Below are 20,065 nucleotides of genomic sequence, written 5' to 3' on the forward strand. Positions count from 1 at the left end.
TTTTAATGAAAAAGAGAAAGGAGAATGAACCTGCAAAAGCAGCTTTAAAATGTTAAAAGGGAAACTTCAATTTGTGCTCATTTTGGCTGTAAAACAATCACAGCAGTAGCTTAGACCTTGAATATGCTCCAGCTCACCAGTCTGCAGATCATCTTCCACTTCAGCTATCAGACGGTGTGGAATTCCCTGAACTTACCATGCAGGTTTCAGTCCTCAAAGAGGGGTGGGGGGTGGGTTATACATCAATCATTTAATAAGTCACACATGACTGGAATTTGTATCTTTGGCACTACACAAGTTTCTTTAACTGCAGCTGAAACTCAGACTAATTCCTTCTGAATCTGTTCTCTTCCAATTACCAAATCATTATATCTTAATGTTGAAACAAAGTTGATCAAAATTGACACCCTATAATGAAAGCCTCCTTTACGAATGTGTTTTGCTACAAACATGTCTCCACAGATTCTAGTAAGACAAGGGAGGAAGGTGGATTTTAATTTGTTAATCCTACCTGTAAGGAAAAAAAATGCATTGAAGTCACAAAATTTAGCAGTAATATTTAGGAAATGCTAATGATAGAAAAGGCAGAGGAGATGAGCATTTTTTGGAGGGTTTTTTTTGTTTGTTTCTGGGGGAAGCGGGATGAGGCAGTGAAGACACAAATATGATCCCATTTAACTTCTGTGATGTAGCATGCATAAAAATGAATGCCCTGCAAAGGCTATGACTAGGGAAGAAATATAAGAATTGCATTTCCCTCACCTCCATCCAATGAAATGAGAATGGTGCCTTTTGTCCCTGCTAACTGGGACAGGTAAGCTATAAATTTTTATTCCTTAGGAAGTTACTCATGATGTACAAAAGCGGTTCTGAATAGGAGCATGAAGAAACTGCAAGGTTAAGAAGTCAGAATGTTTTTCTGAATTACAAAATTTATTCTCAGACAAGGTGATTATTACAGCTAATTACTTTAAATAGCATTGCTATTGGGCCTCCATGCACTGGAAATGAAAAGTTATATTAGAATTTGAAGCAACCATCAACTGCTAGCCATGTGCTAAATCCTACCCCCATTACAAAGACAGAATTTTAGACAAAAAGTCACACAATATGCCATACTTCAGATTACATCACTGATTCAAAACTAAAAATCAGTAAACATAATAGCTTGAATGTAAAGTAATACGTTTAATAAGTACAATTTTCTTTGAAAGTTGTCAGCATATAACAATCTGTACCCTACTTTCAAATCCTGTCATATAGCATTTGATCTGATTTTTCAGTTCTTCTAGCTGTGTCATGTACCAGACATGCCAGTATTTGGGATGATTCAAGCACTGAAATTCTTGCATAATTTAAAAAATTTTATTATGGTATAAAATTGAGTGCCTCCCCTTCTATCTCAAAGTGAGTGGATGAAAACAAATTCATAAAGCAAGAAAGCTTGTACTTCCATTATTACTGCTGAGAAATACGTGGAGAGAAAAGTAACTGTCTTAATATGCTTTTTGCTTTGTGGACATTTAGTCAGGTGAGTCATCTATCTGGCACCAAAACCCAGAGGAAATTAAGCAATATATCTTACTTTTTTCTTCAGCTTTTAGATTTATTTTACTTTCTGATCATTATTTCAAACTTTCACTTACGAAAATCTTGCTTCACATACTGCTTCATCAGGGCTCCCACAGAGTTCTGTGTAGAGTAAGTTAAGGTAGGAATTGCACATAAGTAGTTTTTTATTTATTATTATTTTTTTTTAAATGTGATATGAAACCTCCTCAGAACACTTATTAGATTTTATGGCATCCTGTACATAGGTAGCACACATTGTACAGACAGAGAAAGTCAAAAAGCAATTAGACTATCATCTTGGCCTCTAAATCATATTCTACATATGTCTGAGATAGTCTCAGAGATATCTCAGTCTGAGATAGAGTTCATGGAAAAATCCTACAGTTTTTCAGAGAGACACTATTGAAAGGCTATGCGTTTACATTTAAAATAAAAGTGTATTCCATCAGACAGGAGAAATAGTAAGAAACTTGTTTTCCATAACACTATACTTCTAGGAAAACTTGCCTTTGGTGACAGCAACTTCACTGCTTCACTAGTTCCTGTTGGCTGCAGGAAAAAACAGCTTATAGACACTCCTACATGTGCAGGCCTGAGGAGAATCATAATCATATACACTCCATTCCTTCAAAAGTGAAGTACATCTCAGTGAATAAAGTCCCAGGCTTAGCATGTCCATCATGCTTTCATCCATCTGAAATATAGGAGTCTGTGTAGTAAGACAGTCAGTAAAAATATAAAGAAAAGACAAAACCATCATTAAGAAAATAATGATGCTAACTTTGTAAGAAACTAGTGAACTGTTCTGTAACAATTGCAAGTACTGGGAAAGTCTCATGGTTCAAGCTGGAAATGAATTTGAACATCTGTTGTTTGTTTTTTTTTCAGAGCAGTTTCTTGGTAATTTAAGAAGCTGGTCTTGTAAGCAACACACAGCAATCTCTTTGTAATCACTTTTGTCCCTTTTATAAAAGTGGAACTACAAGCAGGAGGAGGACCTGTCCAGAAGCTGATAGCCATGAGATGGTAGAACTGCCTCTAGCCCCAGGTCTATGCCTCTGTCACTGATGACTACTGTTCTGAGAAGAAGCCTGTCACTGCTATTAGAGCTGTATCCCTGTTTTGGGATTCCTACGTGGTTCATAGACAGTACTTCATGTCTGTTTAAGGAAAAATAGAGGTAAATTTGGCTGCAGGTACAATTACCTCCTTCTAACTGTTCCTCACGTAAGAGAGGGATAGAAAACGCTTCACAGAGATAGCCTATGACATTTGGCTACCAAATCATATCCTGCTCAAATCTGAAGATACAAGTACCATGGTAGGTTTCCTGACATTACTTTTCAAAACAACCAGCCAGCCTAGAAGTTTGCTACTGAAAATACACATTGTTTTATCATACAGCTTGTATGTTGCATGCCACTCCCTGCCTATACAGGTCTTTTTCTTCATTCAGTACATGGCTTCTTATTAAAAATAAACACAAGAAACAAGCCACCATAACCTGTTTTTATGAACTTTTGCCTCTCTCCTCAGCAACATAGGGGTATTTTAAGACAGATGCATGAATGAAGAGTTTCCATGAACATTCCCATTCCTAAACACAATAAATTATCTGTATTTTTGTTTGAAATAAAAGAAGTTACATTTTGCTTACAGTTTAAAGGTTCCTGCCCTGAAGATGTAAAACATTAGCTGTATTAAAAATGAGGTTGAAAAAAATCTATTGTTTTTCTTAGAAAGTTTCTTGCAAAAGATTTTTCTGGAGTAAATACAACTCAGTTTTAGTCAGCATTATCTCTATTACAAGTTAGAGTGGCTCATAAAAAAAAAGAACAATTAATATTTAAATGAATATGTAAACATATTTTTCCTAAGATAACGTGCATTAGAAAGCTGAAGAATTTATTAAAATGGCAGAAGTCTTACCTTCAGAGGAGTCGATGAAGAGGACGTTGTTTCCATTCTACCTTGTATCTGAGCAAATACTTACAATATAACTTAGGTTAATGCTGACTCCCTCCACCTCTGTAGTGGTAAAAAACAAAGGAGGAAAAAAAAGATAGTCGAAGCACTCCTATAGGCTTGGAAAACTGAATAGCAGTAACATCTGGCTTTTTGCCTAAGATTAATTGGAGAAATGTATTACAGGCTGTGCTCTTATCATCAGCTGCCAAGAACCATTTGGATAATACTCCTTTACAAGAGGAAAAAGGAAGATTTTTCTCTTTCTTTCCAGACCATTGTATGTACCAGACCACACTGTCAAACTGATAACAACTCAGAACTGACTGGTGAATATCAGAGAAATAAGAAGTGATGCTATTCAGGTTTTCTTTTAAAAACTGCAATTCCAAATGTAGAGGGATAGTTATCTTTCCCTATGGATTTCATCATGAGGAACTAATCTGAAAAAGTTTCAACTTTTGAGTGCTCTGCCTGGATGTCTATCTTCTCTGAGGAGTGAAAGCCATCAGCAGACACAAATGTCCTCACAGGTGTGTGTTGTCTGTGACACCTGTGCCCTGACCGTGAGCAGCTTCACACCTGGGCTACATGTGCTCCTTTTCTCCGGGCTGTGGTAAAGGCTCCTTCATGAGCCACAGCCACCTGCTACGGGCTGGAGAACCAGCTAGCACAATCCTAGGTCTTTTGGAGTTAACACTAACAAGCAACAAGTTTTCCTCATGTAGAAAAAATTTTTCCACCTTTACCTGCTGGTAGCCTGACCCAGCCGAGTGCTAGAGCTGTATTGCAGCCACAGGAGCGACAGGATAAGCTGGCAGTGTAATGAAGGCAGGAGGCACCTGTGACAGAGCACACTTATTGGAGCGTTAATTGACATTAATACCAAGAATATAATTCTTTTTAGGCACTGACAAATGCTTCACTTCAATCAACAGAAATGCCACAAAACATCCATTTATTCCTAAATTCAGTTTTTGAAATTTTACCATGTTCCAAAGTGCAGTATAATGAATGTGCAAGCAGGCTTTTCCCCAGTGCATGAATTCTGTTTTCCTATCATTAACAGAGATAATTACAAGCTATTTAATTTTTGCATAGGAATAAGGGTGATGGTCCCAGCATGAGGCTGTGTGCCAGCTCCTGGGCTTATCTTTGAATCAAGAACAGTTCAAACATATGTATAATGGCAAGCATGCAGATGGTTTTGAGCTGAAAAAAAGGCTGTGGGTTGCATACTGCTGTCATGACTTCGTCAGCTACACTTTCATCAGGAGGCAGCTATAATTGAGTTGTGAAAATGTTTGTGAAGGTTTGTGCATTTGTGCTCATAAAACTAATGTTTTGTTTTGTTTTCACACACATTTGTTAGGCTTTTATGTAGAGTCTGATTAGCAAAATAGAGTCTCAGGAAAATAAACAGTCCCCAGGCCTGGACTCTCATTCATGTTTATTGATAGAGAAAACCAATGAAGGAGAGCTAGGCTTAGATACCAAATTAAAAATTTAATGCTGAAATTGGGAATCAGTGTCTTCATGAGTATTTCCAGTGATGTCAGCAGGACAGCACTTACGAATAATCACATGTATGTAGGCCTGATCGAATGTTTAGTTACTTTTTTTTCTTCTGCATCTAAATAAATCAAGATTTGCAATTTCTTTAGAATAGTTACTATATAGGAGAATGATAATTTTTATTTTTATTCAGATATGCCTTTTCTGATAGTCTATATTCACATGTATCAGATTTTGAACCCAGATTTTCTCCACTACATCATGCAGATATGAAACTTCTTATAACCATCCAGCTCCAGAAAGTGGAGCATTAAGGTAAACATCACAAGTGTAGCACTAAGCCCACACAAGCTGTCAGTGCTGCAGCTTTTAACATCACCATATTTATCTTCCCATTCCCATGTTTTACTTTCCCAGGCTCTGATCTCTTTTTTTGTATACCTTGAAACTACTTTATTTCCCCAGTTTCTAGTTATTTGTTCTTAAACTTCCTGAGTCTTGCTTTCAAAAGGTATTTTTGTTCGTATTTGTTTGGTTGTTGGTTTCTGTTAAAACAATAAGGTAAAATCTTAGCCAGGCATTCATGTGAACTATAAAACCAAATGTGGTGGTGGGACTGTTGAGAAGTTAGAGCATTTTCATCTGTCATTTGGTTTGACGAGATTAAAAAAAAAAAAAAATTGTGAAAGAAATTATAATCCATTACAGCATTGGAAAAAATAAATAACATAAGCCAAAATATATTAGTATTCCTATAACTGAAGGACAGCAATGTGTTAAAATAAGCATTGGTGAAACACAAGCATTTTACGCTAGGCCAAAAAACATCATATTCCTTGAGACCCGTGGTCCACATAGATGCCTTGAAGCCCAAGCAGTGTGTTTCAGGGAGACCAGTTTACTCTCTGTGAAGAAATGAGGGTTCCTGGTAACTCCTTGTTTTTAAACACAGAACATAACCTTCCTACGTTATCCAATCAACCAAATGAGATTAGATCTGAATGGCTCCCACTTTCTGAAATGGGCAAACCCATGCACTTAGGATTCAGCGTATCAAGTTCTCTGCCCCCTGGGCCACTTTCTAGCTGGGGAGGGCCTGTCCTTCTGTTTAGAGAGGCCAAGGCTGGTATCGCAGCCCAGCTCTGCACAGTACAGAGAGTTTAAAGATGTAGGACACCAGACAAGAGCCCAGCAGCTGAGGGCAGGACAGTAGACCAGCTGGCCGTGCAGGAGAGAGGCCAACACAAGAGATGGCCACTTGCTGCGGAGCAGAATATCACTGGGAAGGCCAAGCTCACTCTCCTACCCCTTCTTCCAGAGATGTTTGTGAACACTGCATTGCAGACTTTGGAAAATGGGGTAGTCTGTGCAGTAGAGGTACAGATATTGTGTTTCTCAGGTGCATGCTATAAAAATGGAAGCCTGGAAAGTTTCCAGAGTAGTGCAGGAGGATGAAATAGAATGTATGTATTTGCTTAAAGTGGAAAAGATTGCAATGGTGCTGACCCCTCCTGTTCAATCTGAAGAAAACAATGGATGAACAGTCCTAAGTGCAGCTCTGTTACAAGTCCTCTTTTCTCCTTTTATGTTAATATTAAGTTACACATCAAGAACACTGATCTGAAAATCATGATCAAGAACCATTTGATTGAAAAGTTACCTTCTGGCTTTTACATATACAGAGAGCAGCATTTAGGAATAAACACTTACCATCATATATATCCACTTGTATTTCAGTTGGGTAGATTACAGCATTGTGGACATACATACATCTCTACTCACGGATACTCAGCTAGCTATGTATTTAATACAACTCACAGTAAAAGACTAGGTATAATTTTAAAGAGGAAAGCATAATCATCCTTATATTCTGAACTTTAACAAAAACTGCTTTGATGGATTGCTGTACTTTCTCAAAACACTTTCTGCTTCCATCCTGCCTCTACTGCCAGCCCTGAAGTCTTAAATGATCATGCAGTGCCACCTACTTGTTCCTGAGTTTTGAAGAGAAGTTGCTTTACAAGTAAAACCACTACTTTAACACATCAACAGTGGAGTGTTTTGCTTGGTTTGTTGCTTTTTCTTTTATTCTTTCCCCTCTCCTGCCAGTGCTATGCCAACATTATTTTTTTAATAGAATATTTCAAAATTCTAATGATTTTCTTTCAAATTTAGATATCTCTGATTTATTACTATGGCGTATGAAACATCATCTGAATGACATACAAACTTACCAGACTAACAGTAAACTTTATTGTAAAATTACCTGTCATCTCTGTTTACAATGGGTAATTTACATTTTAATTTACTAGTACAATCCAAGACTGATGTAACCACAGTTGTAGCTTAAGCTAGCAAATACTTTGGTACGTGCCAAAGTCTGAAAGTTCGACTTTAAAATTGTCTCAGGAATTTCAGTGAAATGACTTGGAAACTTTTAATACAAAATATTTGCAAGGCTATAATCTTAAATTAAACTCGGAGAAGAGAAGGCTCTGGAGAGCCCTTACTGTGGTCTTCCAATATTTGAAAGGGGAGTATAAACAGGAGGGAGAATGACTGTTTACAAGGATAGATAGTGATAGGACAAGGGGGAATGGTTTTAAACTGAGACAAAGGAGATTTAGGTTAGATGTTCGGAGGAAGTTTTTCACTCAGAGAGTGGTGACACACTGGAACAGGTTGCCCAAGGAAATTGTGGATGCCCCATCCCTGGAGGCATTCAAGGCCAGGCTGGATGTGGCTCTGGGCAGCCTGGTCTGGCGGTTGGTGACTCTGCACATAGCAGGGGGGTTGAAACTAGATGACCATTGTGGTCCTTTTCAACCCAGGCCATTCTGTGATTCTGTGATTCTAAGAAGTGATTCCTGAGAAAAGCAGTTATTATGAACCTAATCAGCTGGAGAAAAAAAAACTCTGTCGGTGACAATGCTGTATGGAAATAAGTGTAAAAAGTAACTTACCTTGCAGCCACAGGTGAGTAAGAGCAATAAACACACATGTAAGAGTCTGTAGCAGGAACAGCACAATTTGATGTGGCCCCTTCTGCACAGGCTTGAGTTCATCACTGCACTGCTGAAAAACAGTAGCACAGTGATTAGTCTCCCTTTAACTATGCGAATGTAGCTTGAATAGGTTTGTGATTCTTAAAATTAAAGTATGGCTTCTCATTTCTTCAGAGAACTGAGTTGTTTTCCTTTTTCCATAGATCCATTCATAGTGGATCTATTCCAAATATTTATAGTGGCAGAACACAATTTGAAAAAAAATAACATTAAAGGCTTGAAAGAAAAATAATTTCTCCTACCTCTCAGCTTTCTTTAACAAAAATAGATGGATGGCCATAAACATGGGAGCACTAATCATGGATTTTCCACTTGTAGAGTAGAAGTTGATTTTATATGCAAGATTGATAAAAAGAGAGAGAAAGGGAGAAAGTTAGATCTTCAACAAATGGATTAGAGTTAGTATTTTATAACCAAGATCTTCACTTCTATATGGTCTTCAGATTTTTGTATGACATTGGAATTTTTGGCAGGTGGGGATGAGAAGTTGTCTAAATACTAGAGAAGTCACCTTCCTGCAAAAGCAGAGAAGCCCTCTGTAGATGTGAAAATCAAATCAATTAAAAACCCTAGCAACCTTTGAAATAGACTTAGCACTATTACTTTTCAATTTATTGGTTTAATTTAAAGAATTCTCTTTTCTTAAGCAAGATAGAGGGATCCTCAAAAACATCATTTTAAATGTCTGTGTAAGAATGTATGTAAATCAGTGGGTGGCACTGTTGTCTTGCAGGTAGAGAATCTTCTACTAAATAATAAAGGATAGATAGATTTCAGGGTTGGCTGCAAATTGATTTATGTGTACCCAGCACCTTGAAGAATTTCCTGTATTTAAGACAAGTTACTTTTCTTAAAGTCTACTTCCATGTTAAAATCATCAAAACAGAAGGTTATTTCTGACTTTGTGGTTTACTTGGAATAGAAAATGCTTAGACACAAATATCAGACAGAAAATAAACCATTACTACTATTACTGCAAGTACTAAGTTTTGACATATTGATAAACATTTTAATTTCTTTCTGTAGTTTCTAAACACATAACACAGAGACAATTTACTGAAATACTTCAGAAATGATGCATTTTTTCCCATCTATATAGTACTTTAGAGACTTCCTTGTTCAGTCTCCTATTCAGTCTCTGCTAATTACCAGTTTCTGGAGGGCTCTTTTGCTCTCTGAGCATCTTCGCAGCAACCTAAGACAAGGAAAACAAGATTTCTGGAAAAACACAATATGCTACAATATGCTGATGCCATGCAAATACAATAAGAAGTTAATCCTCCTTAGAGTTTGCCTCACTAGGAGCGCACCTGTCTACATTTATTCTGTGCCACAGTTAAAGTGCTACGCGAAGCAGGAACAGAAGACTCTGAAATTTCTTCTGCAGAGTTCATGCTTGGGCACAGAGATGACAAACTGTCTGGCACATTTGCTACAGTTTAACAGGCTGACACTTCCATCCTCTGTGAACTATAGGGTTAATTCCATTAAAAATAAGCACAATCCATGGTTGTACCTATTTTTCACACAAAAACCAAAACTACTTTCAATGTCAGAGTTAAATTAAATCTATGCTATTGAGTTTCCTCTTGCCAGCTCTGTTTGTAGGCTTGCTTAAAGGAAAAAGATGAAGAACGCACATCCCTGTACAATGGAGGGCCTATGCTGTAGGCTTTCAGCATAATTTGCAATCAAACCAGCCAACTGATTCCTTCCTGGGACAGACATCATATAGCATAGCAATTGGATAGGGATTTTGTAGGAAAACAAAGCTTCCCCCCATCATTCTGACATCGTGGCACTTCATATTGATACATGGAGATGAAATGGAAATCCTACTAGCCTTCAGCATGCTCCCTGCAGTATTGTCCTGAGTATAAGGGATGTGTACTGGACTGATACACTTGGAGATAAGGAAAAGTCTCTTTCTGAATTTGGTGGATGCCCTCAGTCCTAGTCCTGCACAACAGCTGGGGAGAAACAGAATCCAGGAGCCAAAGGCAGAGATCAATAAATCAGCTGACCTTCCTTATTTTCTTCCTTTGCATTGAGATTTCTGCAAAGATACTCACATTGTTGTGTTTTATTGTTTGAGAAACATTAGTTTAAGAAATCGAAAGCTGTAGTTCTATATAAAGTCAAAGTCTTAGTGGAATGCAGAGAGGAATTAAGTGCCTTCTTTCAATTAAAACAAACAAACCAACAACAAAAACAAAATCGTCCCTTGTCTTATCAAGTAGATCACCTTATAAAACACCCTCTAAGGGACTTTGATTTTGTGACCTGAAAGTCTTAAAACAGTCTTTTCTCCTCTTAAAGTATTTCTGGCATGGTGTTGGATCTCCACACTTCTCTTCTAAGTACTGAACTATTGTTATGGCTAGAACACGCATTCTCTGAATAATAATAAAGAATTAAAATCCCTCTTTCAGAGTAAAGGAAAGGAATGTTTTTCCTCCATATGTGAAGAATAGTTTTCTGCCCCAGTCAAATACTTTAATGTTACAAGCAGTTCTAAAATATAAGAAATGTGTTAGAAGTCCAGTTTTATGCCCTCAAGTTTAGATCTGGAAAATAATAAGTCATTCAAGTTGCAGCAGGCCACCTTACTTACTATCAGACTCTGCTGAGTCACAAGCAGCACTGAAACTTTAAAGGATGTCCTGAAGCTTGAGCTCTCCTCACTGCTCTGTAATTGAAAACCTTCCTCACAAGTCTAGTAATTTACTATGCAGAGGGTCTGAGGCTCCCTAAGCCATGAGGATTGAATATTTCAAGATGCAGGAAGCAAAGGATTTCTTTAATGCAAGAAACACTTACGAAGGGAGGAATATGATGCAGAATTGGAAGGGACCTTTAAAGGTCATCTGTTCCAACTCCCCTACAATGAACAGGGACACCACAGTTAGATTGGGTTGCCCAGGGTCTGATCCAGCCTTGCCTTGAAAGTCTTCAGGGTAAGGGCATCAACCACATTTCTGAACAACCTGTTCCACTGCTTCACCACTTTCACCCTAAAAGACTTTTTCCTTATATCCAATCTAAATGTACCGTCTTTAAGCTTGAAGTCATTTCCCCTTGTTCTGTTATCACAGACCCTGCTAAAGAGCCTGTCTCTTTCTTTTCTGTAGCTCCTCCTTAGATATTGAAAGACTGCCATCAGTTCACCTTGGAGCTCTCTCTTCTCCAGGCTGAACAGCCCATGCTCTTTCAGCCTGCCTTTGTAGGAGCGGTGTTCCATCCCTTGGATCATTTTTGTGGCCCTTTTCTAGATATGTACCAACAGATCCATGTCTCTCCTTTACTGATGACTCCACATCTGGATGCATCATGTCGCATGAGACCTCACCAGTTCAAAGTAGAGGGACAGGATCACCTCCTTTGACCTTCTTTTAATGCAGCCCAGGATAGAGTTGACTTTGTGGGCTGCAAGGGCACACTGCTGGCTCATGTCCAGCTTCCCATTCACCAGTACCAGTCCTTTCATCCTCCAGTTTGTATTGGTAACAGGGGTTGCTTTGACCCAGACGCAAGACCTTGCATTGGGGTTTTTTGAACCTCATTAAGTTCACCTGGGCCCACTGCTAAAGCCTATCTAGGTCCCTCTGAATGGCATCCCATCCCTCTGGTGTGTTGACCACACCCCACAGCTTACTATTATCAGCAAACTTGCTGAGGGTGCACTTGACCTCACTGTCAATGTCACCGATGAAGATATTGAAGAGTATAGTCCCTGCACTGACCACTGTGGGATGCCACTCGTCACTGATCTCCATCTATAAATTGAACCACTCTCTGGATTCAGTCTTGAAGCCAGCTCTTCATCCATTGAACAGTCCACCCATCAAATCTGTATCTTTCCAATTTGGAGAGAAGAATGTTGTGCAGTGTCATGTCAAAGGCCTTACTGAAGTGCAGGTAGATGACATCAGTGGCTCTTCCCTTGTCCATTGATGCAGTGACACCACCATAAGAGGCCAATAGGTTGGTCACACTGGATTTTCTCTTGGTGAAGCCAATGTCACCTGTTACAAAAATCTGTTCTCATAATGCATGTGTAATGAGGTGGATATTACCTTGAGAGGAGACTTAATAAACATAAATATAAAACAAATGATACCTTTGGCTTCAAGTCATCTGAATAAAAAATATCCATGTATATTTATGCATAATAACATTTTTTCCAAGTATACCAAATATGATTAAAACTTAAATGCAGTATTTCTCTTAGGTTTTGCTTCACAGCTCCATTAATCAGAGAAAATGAATAGAAAAATTCATTCCCTGTATTGTTGAGAAGTCCACAATACTGAAACTCAAAGAATGCATTGTAACTGAAAGTTAAGAAGCTCAAAATAAATATTTACAGAGAGAACAGAGTTGATTAGAGTGACATACAAGCTCAGGGGGGAGGATGTGCTTATCTGCCCTCTTGACTACGTGGTATCAAAGCTGCAGGCAGCAATTCCAACCAGTTGGTGATTTTTGTTTCTCCTGGGAAAATTAAAAGCTCTTGCCTTGTGGTATCACAGAATCACAGAATTGTAGGGGTTGGAAGGGACCTCTAGAGATCATCGAGACCAACCCCCCTGCCAAAACAGGTTCCCTACACCAGGTCGCACTGGTAGGCATCCAGGCGAGACTTGAATATCTCCAGAGAAGGAGACTCCACAACCCCCCTGGGCAGCCTGTTCCAGTGCTCCGTCACCCTCACCGTATGAGCAAGAGTTAATGAGATAGAGCATTTTAAAGGCAGTCTTTCACCTTCACTGTATAAATTCAGTATTTATATTCCCTTGATATCTTTTTTTCCCAGCAGGTCACAGCACTGGTGACTTTGCCGTGCACTTCTGCAGATTGAAGCTGTTAGTGAGACCAACAGTTTTCTTTCAAGCCCAGAAACCCAAGACATACAGCACTGTCTTTTTTTTTGTTAGAACTGCTCAGCTTTGTACTTCTCTGTAAGTATGTCCTTTAATTTCCTATTTCTTTCTTTCTTTTTTTTTTGTTTTGCTTTGTTTTCCCAGTAGCTATTCCCTGAGCAGTGGGTAGTTCTAAACAGGATCTCCAAGATAATTTTCCCAGTATATTTCTCACCATGAAACCCTTCTTATCCCTTCAACACTTGTCCCTCCCCAGTGAAGGCTAGCATTTTTCTGTTATCCCTTCCCCATATGCCTGCTGAACAAACTTCTCAGTGATGCAGCATGTATTTCATTAGACTCCTGCTGGCAGCCACCTCTGTCATCCAAACTCTGGGTAAGCTGCCTCACTCCTGCAAGATGGCACCTACTAAACTTGTCTTCAAAGCCATACAACACCAGCACCTTCTGCACAAGAATTACTGCTTCAGCAATTACCTCATCTGTGTGTTTATGGGATTAAAGGATCTGGCCTCTCTTACTAGGTTAGGTTGCCCCATCACAATTAGTCTTATCCTTTTCTTTTAATTAGTCCCACATCAGAGCTTATTACAGTCTGAACTTTGGAAATGATAAGATTCTTATTCCCTTAATGTAATTGAAAGTGTAGTTTGTAGTTTTGTACAAGTCTGTAAGTTCTACATGCATGCATATGAAATATCCCAAACTGTTAAAATTGAATTTAACAAAACAAACAACAACAAAAACAAACAAACAAAGAAACAAAAAAAACCAACCACTGCTTCTTATTACTCTCAGGAGTTCAGAGGTACATGGATCTGGTAATTTGGTAGAATGAGATACACTAGATTATGGTACAGTGCGAGCATTATTAATTATTTAATAAAAAATAAAAAAAAATATTTATTAATTTTTACAGTTAAATTAGGATCAAGAACACCTGGAGGTAAATGAAATTCAAGACATAGGCAACACAATCATGATTTTAGTTATTTTAGTACTTATCTCAGAATGTCATGAACAAGCTGATATTTCTTACTCCCTTGTCTAAAAGCATTATGCATACTCACCTATAGCACTTCAGTAGCCTGTTCCCTTGGGGTTTGTTGCACTCAGCACCAATACTACACATCTTCCGCTGGGAAAGCAGAGCTGCAGGATGTGCCACTGCTGGATGAGCCACCTTTGCCTTGACTGAAAGAGCTGGTCAGATACAGGAAAGGTCTGATTTGAAAGCAATTACTTCATCAGCAAGGTTTAGGAATTTGCTTCAGCACACTAATATATTGTTGAAGTCACCTTGCTTCCAAACTAGAACTTTCCTGGAACAGAATGAGAGAGACCACAGCTCTGCCTACCAGTGTGCCCAGCTTATCTGTGCCTATGCAATATTGGCAAATGTAATCTAAGAACACATACTGATAGGAAAATGCTCCTGTTTTGTGCACATGGTAATTTTCTCAACCTTTACAACAGATGGCAAGATGAATCCTGACTTTTAACTTGAAATATGTGCAATAAAGTTGTTAATCTGAGCTAGTAATAGAACTGTCTCTTTAGTTGATTGGTCTTCTTTCACAAGGAATCATCTGGCCTCTGTTCGATGCAGACATTGAGTCATTCTGCAACAGCCTGGATGAAGCTCAGCTGATGTGTAAAACGACTTCCATTTCTATAAGTAGATACATACCACATCATATACTCAGTGCAGAGAACATCCTTATAGATTTTAGTTGCAAGTAACTCATGTGCAAAGACTATTACCATCTCAAACAGCATCTTCTGTAGTGCCAGCTAAGCTGTTTGATTCAGTGATCTTCATTAACTCATTTGTAACAAGGAACAAAAATTTACTCTCACCTGAGTTACTGGCACTCCCTTCAACACTTATTGGAGGCCTGAAATCCTTGCTGCAATCCTAAACATCATATTAAATAGTTTATTATCTTCTTCCTCTCTTGGATAATTCTTGACTTTGGCATTATATTTGGCCCCTAAGAGTTTAAATCACAAGCAACAATGTATTTACTAGTTCATCCATATAGATCATCAAATAAGTATTGTGACTGCTGTGCTACACCAACTAATGAGGTTCTATTGCCAAGATCTGCATACATTTACCAGACAGGTAAATAGCTGTAGGACTCTATGTCTATGGGCTTCTGCCTTGCCTTCTGTCACTATATATGTCAAGTGACCTTCATGGACCACGATCCATTCATAGTAGGGAAAAAAAAAAATAAGTCTTTCAACAAAGTCTAGCATTTTGTTTTTAAAGATAAGAGAGGCATAAGTCAAGCATTTCCTCATTTATTTTCTTAAATCTCTCACCTTCTCTAAGCATAATTAATAAATGCAATAGACTCTTCGAACTGTTATGCTCACTGTTAAAGTAACTTGAAGGCAAGCCCCATTCATTCTCTACAAGATCACATCTGGTTTGTTTGTATAGAACAGTCAGCCAATGCTTTTGTGTAATTATCATTTACACTGGCCTCAACAAGGATGATAAATCTTTAAAACTGCTAAAAGTATCTAAAAGTACAGTTGAAATTTTTGGTTGTATCATATTTCTTAGAGACTTTGACCAAAACTGAATGCAATAAACACAAAAAATGCTGGGAACTATTTTCACTAGGCCAACAATTTCCCACGCTTGCCCACTGACTTAATATTTCATAGCATTGTAGGTGGTTTCAGTAGTGATACAAACAACTCACTGAAAGCAAAGTCTAGCAGCCCACCAAAAAGCTATGAAGGCTTATATCAGCTGACTGACAGAAATGTTGAAAAATCCAGCATATGGCAGTGCTTACACAATAAAGCTGAAGTAAGTTTCCTGTTTTGAAGGCCTCATCTGGAAACTGTTCACTAGCTGAATAAAAGGATTTGTGCTTTTACGTTTCCTTCTTGTATTATACAAATGTGCTTAGCCATCAAATGACAAGCATCAATGTTGTTACAAGTTAGAGCTTATTATTTTATTTAATAAAGCAGGATGAATCATATTTATTAGGAGTGTAGCACAGACCTCTTTACATTAGTGGCATTCAGAGAATCAAAAATTAGTAATTACTGAGAAGTTATATTAGGCCTCCTAAGAGAGTTAGATTATGAAATTCAGAAATCAGTACACCAGAAATTCACTTCAGTGTCAGTCTGAATTCCTTAAAGCTATTTGTATCACTAGCTGTAATTTGCTAGCGATAAAAAGAAATGCTCGTGACACAGACAGAGACCAAACATCACCCAGCCAGAAAACAGTCCACTTTGTAGTATCTATACAAGTCCACTCCACAGCATATAGATTTTCTCATTTTGTATTGTGTGTGGCCAGTGGTCATGGTCTTCCATTTAATTTTGTTTTTTTAAAATTTTTGTTAGCATTTTGTGTTTTTCTTCTAGCACTTGACTGCAGAAATCACCTAGAAAGCATCATCACATAAAGCACAATTTATCATTTCTGACTCCTGTTACTGTCAGTGTTATACTTAGAACAGACATAATATACTTAGAATGGACATGGAGGAGACTGAGGTATTCAACATGTTCTTTTTCTCAGCCTCCACTGGCAGCCAGGATTCCCACACCTCTCACATCTCTTAACCTCTGGGTGTGAACTCAGAGAGCAAAATCTTCCCCAGTGCAAGAGATAAGCAAGTCCAAGACTGCCTCATGAGAAGGTACATATACAAGTCTATGGAGCCCAATGACATGCATCCCATTGTCCTGAAGGAAGGGGCTGATATGGTTTTCAAACCACTCCTAGTCATATATGAGAAGTCCTGGCTGTCCAGAGAAGTCTCAGGTGACTAGAAAAAGAGAAGCATCACTCCCATTTTTTAAAAAAAGGGAGAAATATCTGGGAAACTATGGGCCAGTAAGCTTTACCTCTGTACCTGGGAATATCGTGAAGCAAATGCTTCTGGAAGTCTGCTAAGGCACATGCAAGGCAAGATGGTAATACATGACAGCAGCATGGCTTCACCAAGGACATATCATGCCTGAACAATCTAGCGACCTTCTGGGGTGGGGTGATGGCATCATTAGACAAAGGACAACTGACGTAATTTACCTGGACTTACGCAAGGCCTTAGATGTAGTCTCACACGATATATGTATCTCTAAATAAATTGATATGGATTTGAAGAGAGAATATGGAATTGTTTGGTAGTTGCAGCCAGAGGGTTGTGGTAAATGGTTTTATGTCCTGGTGGAGGCTTGTCATGAGTGGTGCCTCCCAGGCGTCCACCTTCAGACTTGTGCTCTTCAACATCTTTGTCAACTACAGAGACAGTGGGGCTGAGTGTACCCTTCAGTAAGTTGATACAATAGAACAAGGCATACCATTCAGAGGAATCCTGACAAGCTTGAAAAGTGGGCACATGTGAACTTAATGAAATTCAGCAAGGTCACGCACAAGGTGCTGCACTGGGGTCAGGGCAATCCCAGATACGCGTACAGACTGGGAGAAGAACTCATTGAGAGCAATCCTATAGAAATGGACTTAAGGATCCTGGCGGACAGAAAACAACATGAGCCAGCAATGCATGCTTACAACACACAAGGGCAGCTGTATCCTGGGCTGCATCAAAAGCAGGCCATTCTATGATACATAATCAGTGAATATACAGATGTTATAATTAAGAAGCATACAAGAAAGTTAGGCTAAGGAAGATTATTGCAACATGAAGATAATAAATAGAAAATGCTTACAAGTGTTGGAGGCTTACAACATTCACCACAAGGCACAATCTCTAGGAAGAGATCCTTCCCCACTGGCAGTCAGCTCTTAAATGGGTCTAGGAGAGGTGCAGCCAAGCTCCACCCCTTCCAGTAGCACGGGTGAATTACCTTCACCTGTGCTCCCATGGCTGACTCATTGCTTGCCTCAGGTGGTCAATCAGAGGTTCAGGCCATAATTCAGCAGTTCCTATACAGAAGATCAGCAAAAAGGAAAAAGAAATTGATCTGTCCTATGTAGCTCCTCTGCCTATGCCCATTGCCTTTTGTTTTACAGTGGTTTTAGATATGACACTTTAAAATCTGTAGATGACTGTATCTTGTAGCAACAAGAGCTCCTCAGTGTACTGGAAACTGTTTGCCCTCTTTCAGTCTGATCTAGTGGGTAGCAACCCTGCCTGTGGCAAGAGAGAGTGGCACAAGATGATCTGTAAGGTTCCTTCCAAATCAAACTGTTCTGTGATTCTACAAAATGGTAATATCTTCTTAGGGATTCTTTATCTACCTCTTTTAGCTGAACAGGCAAGAATTACCCTTGCATTAATTTATTGTAGAGAGAGACAGTTAAAACTGAGTAAAATATCATCTGCTTTTTCTGAGGAAATAGATTGAATGCATCAATGTACCATCAAAAAATCCGCTTGAGATAAATGACAGCTGTGACAGGAAAATGAGAACAACTTTCATGTTTTTATTGCTGCGTTAGAAGCAATTGATAAACAGTACACTTCATATATAAATGAGCATGTGTCAATATATGACAACAAAAATAAATTACAATGACATAGTATTTAACTTTACAAGGTTGTACAAAATTTCCAAATATGAATAGATTTCAACTTAAAATTTGAAATAAGTTAAAACTTCAACTATTCTGAAGACTTGAAAAATATACATACAATTTCACTCAATCACTTAATTTACAGTATGATTTTTGTTTTTTTAAGCTGTTAATCGTATACACTCATATATTTTATAACTGTATTAATGGAACATATCCTGCTATATGCAGATTTTCTGCACTGGGAGGGTGAAAGGGGTTCCCTGAGGGCACAGAACAGGCTTTGAGTGTTTATATTTTATGTAATTTGATTACATTCATTAACAAGAAATACAAAACCAAAGCATTATTTATCTTCCCTATAAGTTAAGAGTGATTTACATCCTCTTGCTAGAATTTTCCTTGATTCTAATGAGAATTCTGAAGTATGATTAACAACAGCATTGGGCCAGACTAAGTCTGTTCAGCCAGGATAAATTAGGTCATATTATTTAATGAAATATGTGAAAAATATCTGTTTTGTGTTAGATCTCATTATAGGTTATATATCTGGTCTTGGCTATGCACCGAGATATTTGCTTCCACAACTAATAGGAAAATACATTTGATATGGTACTTTAAAATAATAGGGTGGATTTTGGACTGGTATTTTAAACAGCTCAGTTATGTGCACTTGAATTCTAAATGTTATGAAGATTAAAAACACTTGACAAATCCCCTTGCCTGTAAGTGTGTGAATAATTCAGAATGCTGAGGGTCCAATTCAAGTGTGGTTAATACAAAACTTGTCCCACAGATTCTGTGCTCCATCAAAAGGAAAAAACTCACTTATACAGAAACCATTTTTTGAGGAAACAGACAGAAGAGATCTACACAAATCGGTATAGAAGAAAACTGCTTGGTTGTCAAAAGTGCAGTAAGACACTGGATGAGTCTTAGACTCACAGAACCACAGAATCATTAAGATTGGAAAAGACCACCAAGATCACCTGGTCCAACCACCAGCCCACCTCCACCATGCCCACTGACCATATTCCCCTGTGCCACATCCACACATTACTCGAACACCTGCAGGAATGGTGACCCCACCACCTCCCTGGGCAACCTGTGCCACTGCCTCACTGCTCTTTCTGAGAAGAAATATTTCCTAACACTCAGCCTGAACCTCCCCTAGCATAGTTTGAGTCCATTACCTCTCGTCTGATTACTGTTATCTGGGAGAAGAGGCTGAGTATTAGACAGAAAAAGATCCATGATGTCTTTTTATGACTGAATTTTCTCTTATCTGAATACATTAAAATGCTGCATCAGTAAACTGCCCTTCCTCCAAACAGACAAGCGTTACACATACATCATTTCAAAGGGAACAAAGAACTGAAAAATGAGCCAGAGACAAGAAATTCCTGGGTTCCATTTTTCTCTAATACTGCTGGAAATAACGGGCAGTGCTGTTCACGCTGAGGCTAGCAGCGTTGCGGGGAGCCGCGGCCCAGCTGTCCGGCGGCAGAGGGAGGACGGAGCCGGCAGAGGGCGCGGGGCAG

The 20,065-nt window shown here is 38.6% G+C and overlaps 1 long non-coding RNA gene across 4 annotated transcripts; it reads right to left on the bottom strand.

The window, feature by feature from the left end:
* Nucleotides 1–742: 742 nt before the first annotated feature.
* LOC104909610 lies at nucleotides 743–17,769 on the bottom strand. Of its 4 annotated transcripts, none has more exons than XR_792460.2 (8): nucleotides 17,717–17,769; nucleotides 14,861–14,994; nucleotides 14,071–14,672; nucleotides 8,360–8,428; nucleotides 8,016–8,127; nucleotides 4,287–4,379; nucleotides 3,502–3,600; nucleotides 743–2,281 (listed from the first exon to the last, which is right to left on the bottom strand). It is a non-coding gene; the product is annotated as an uncharacterized LOC104909610 (long non-coding RNA). The 4 variants fall into 4 exon arrangements; XR_004158838.1 differs by having other exon boundaries at nucleotides 744–2,266; nucleotides 14,071–14,203; XR_792459.2 differs by having other exon boundaries at nucleotides 744–2,266.
* Between the last annotated feature and the right edge of the window lie 2,296 nt (nucleotides 17,770–20,065).

This window comes from Meleagris gallopavo, chromosome 2, assembly GCF_000146605.3.
Source record: "Meleagris gallopavo isolate NT-WF06-2002-E0010 breed Aviagen turkey brand Nicholas breeding stock chromosome 2, Turkey_5.1, whole genome shotgun sequence".
Classification (NCBI taxonomy): Eukaryota; Metazoa; Chordata; class Aves; order Galliformes; family Phasianidae; genus Meleagris; species Meleagris gallopavo.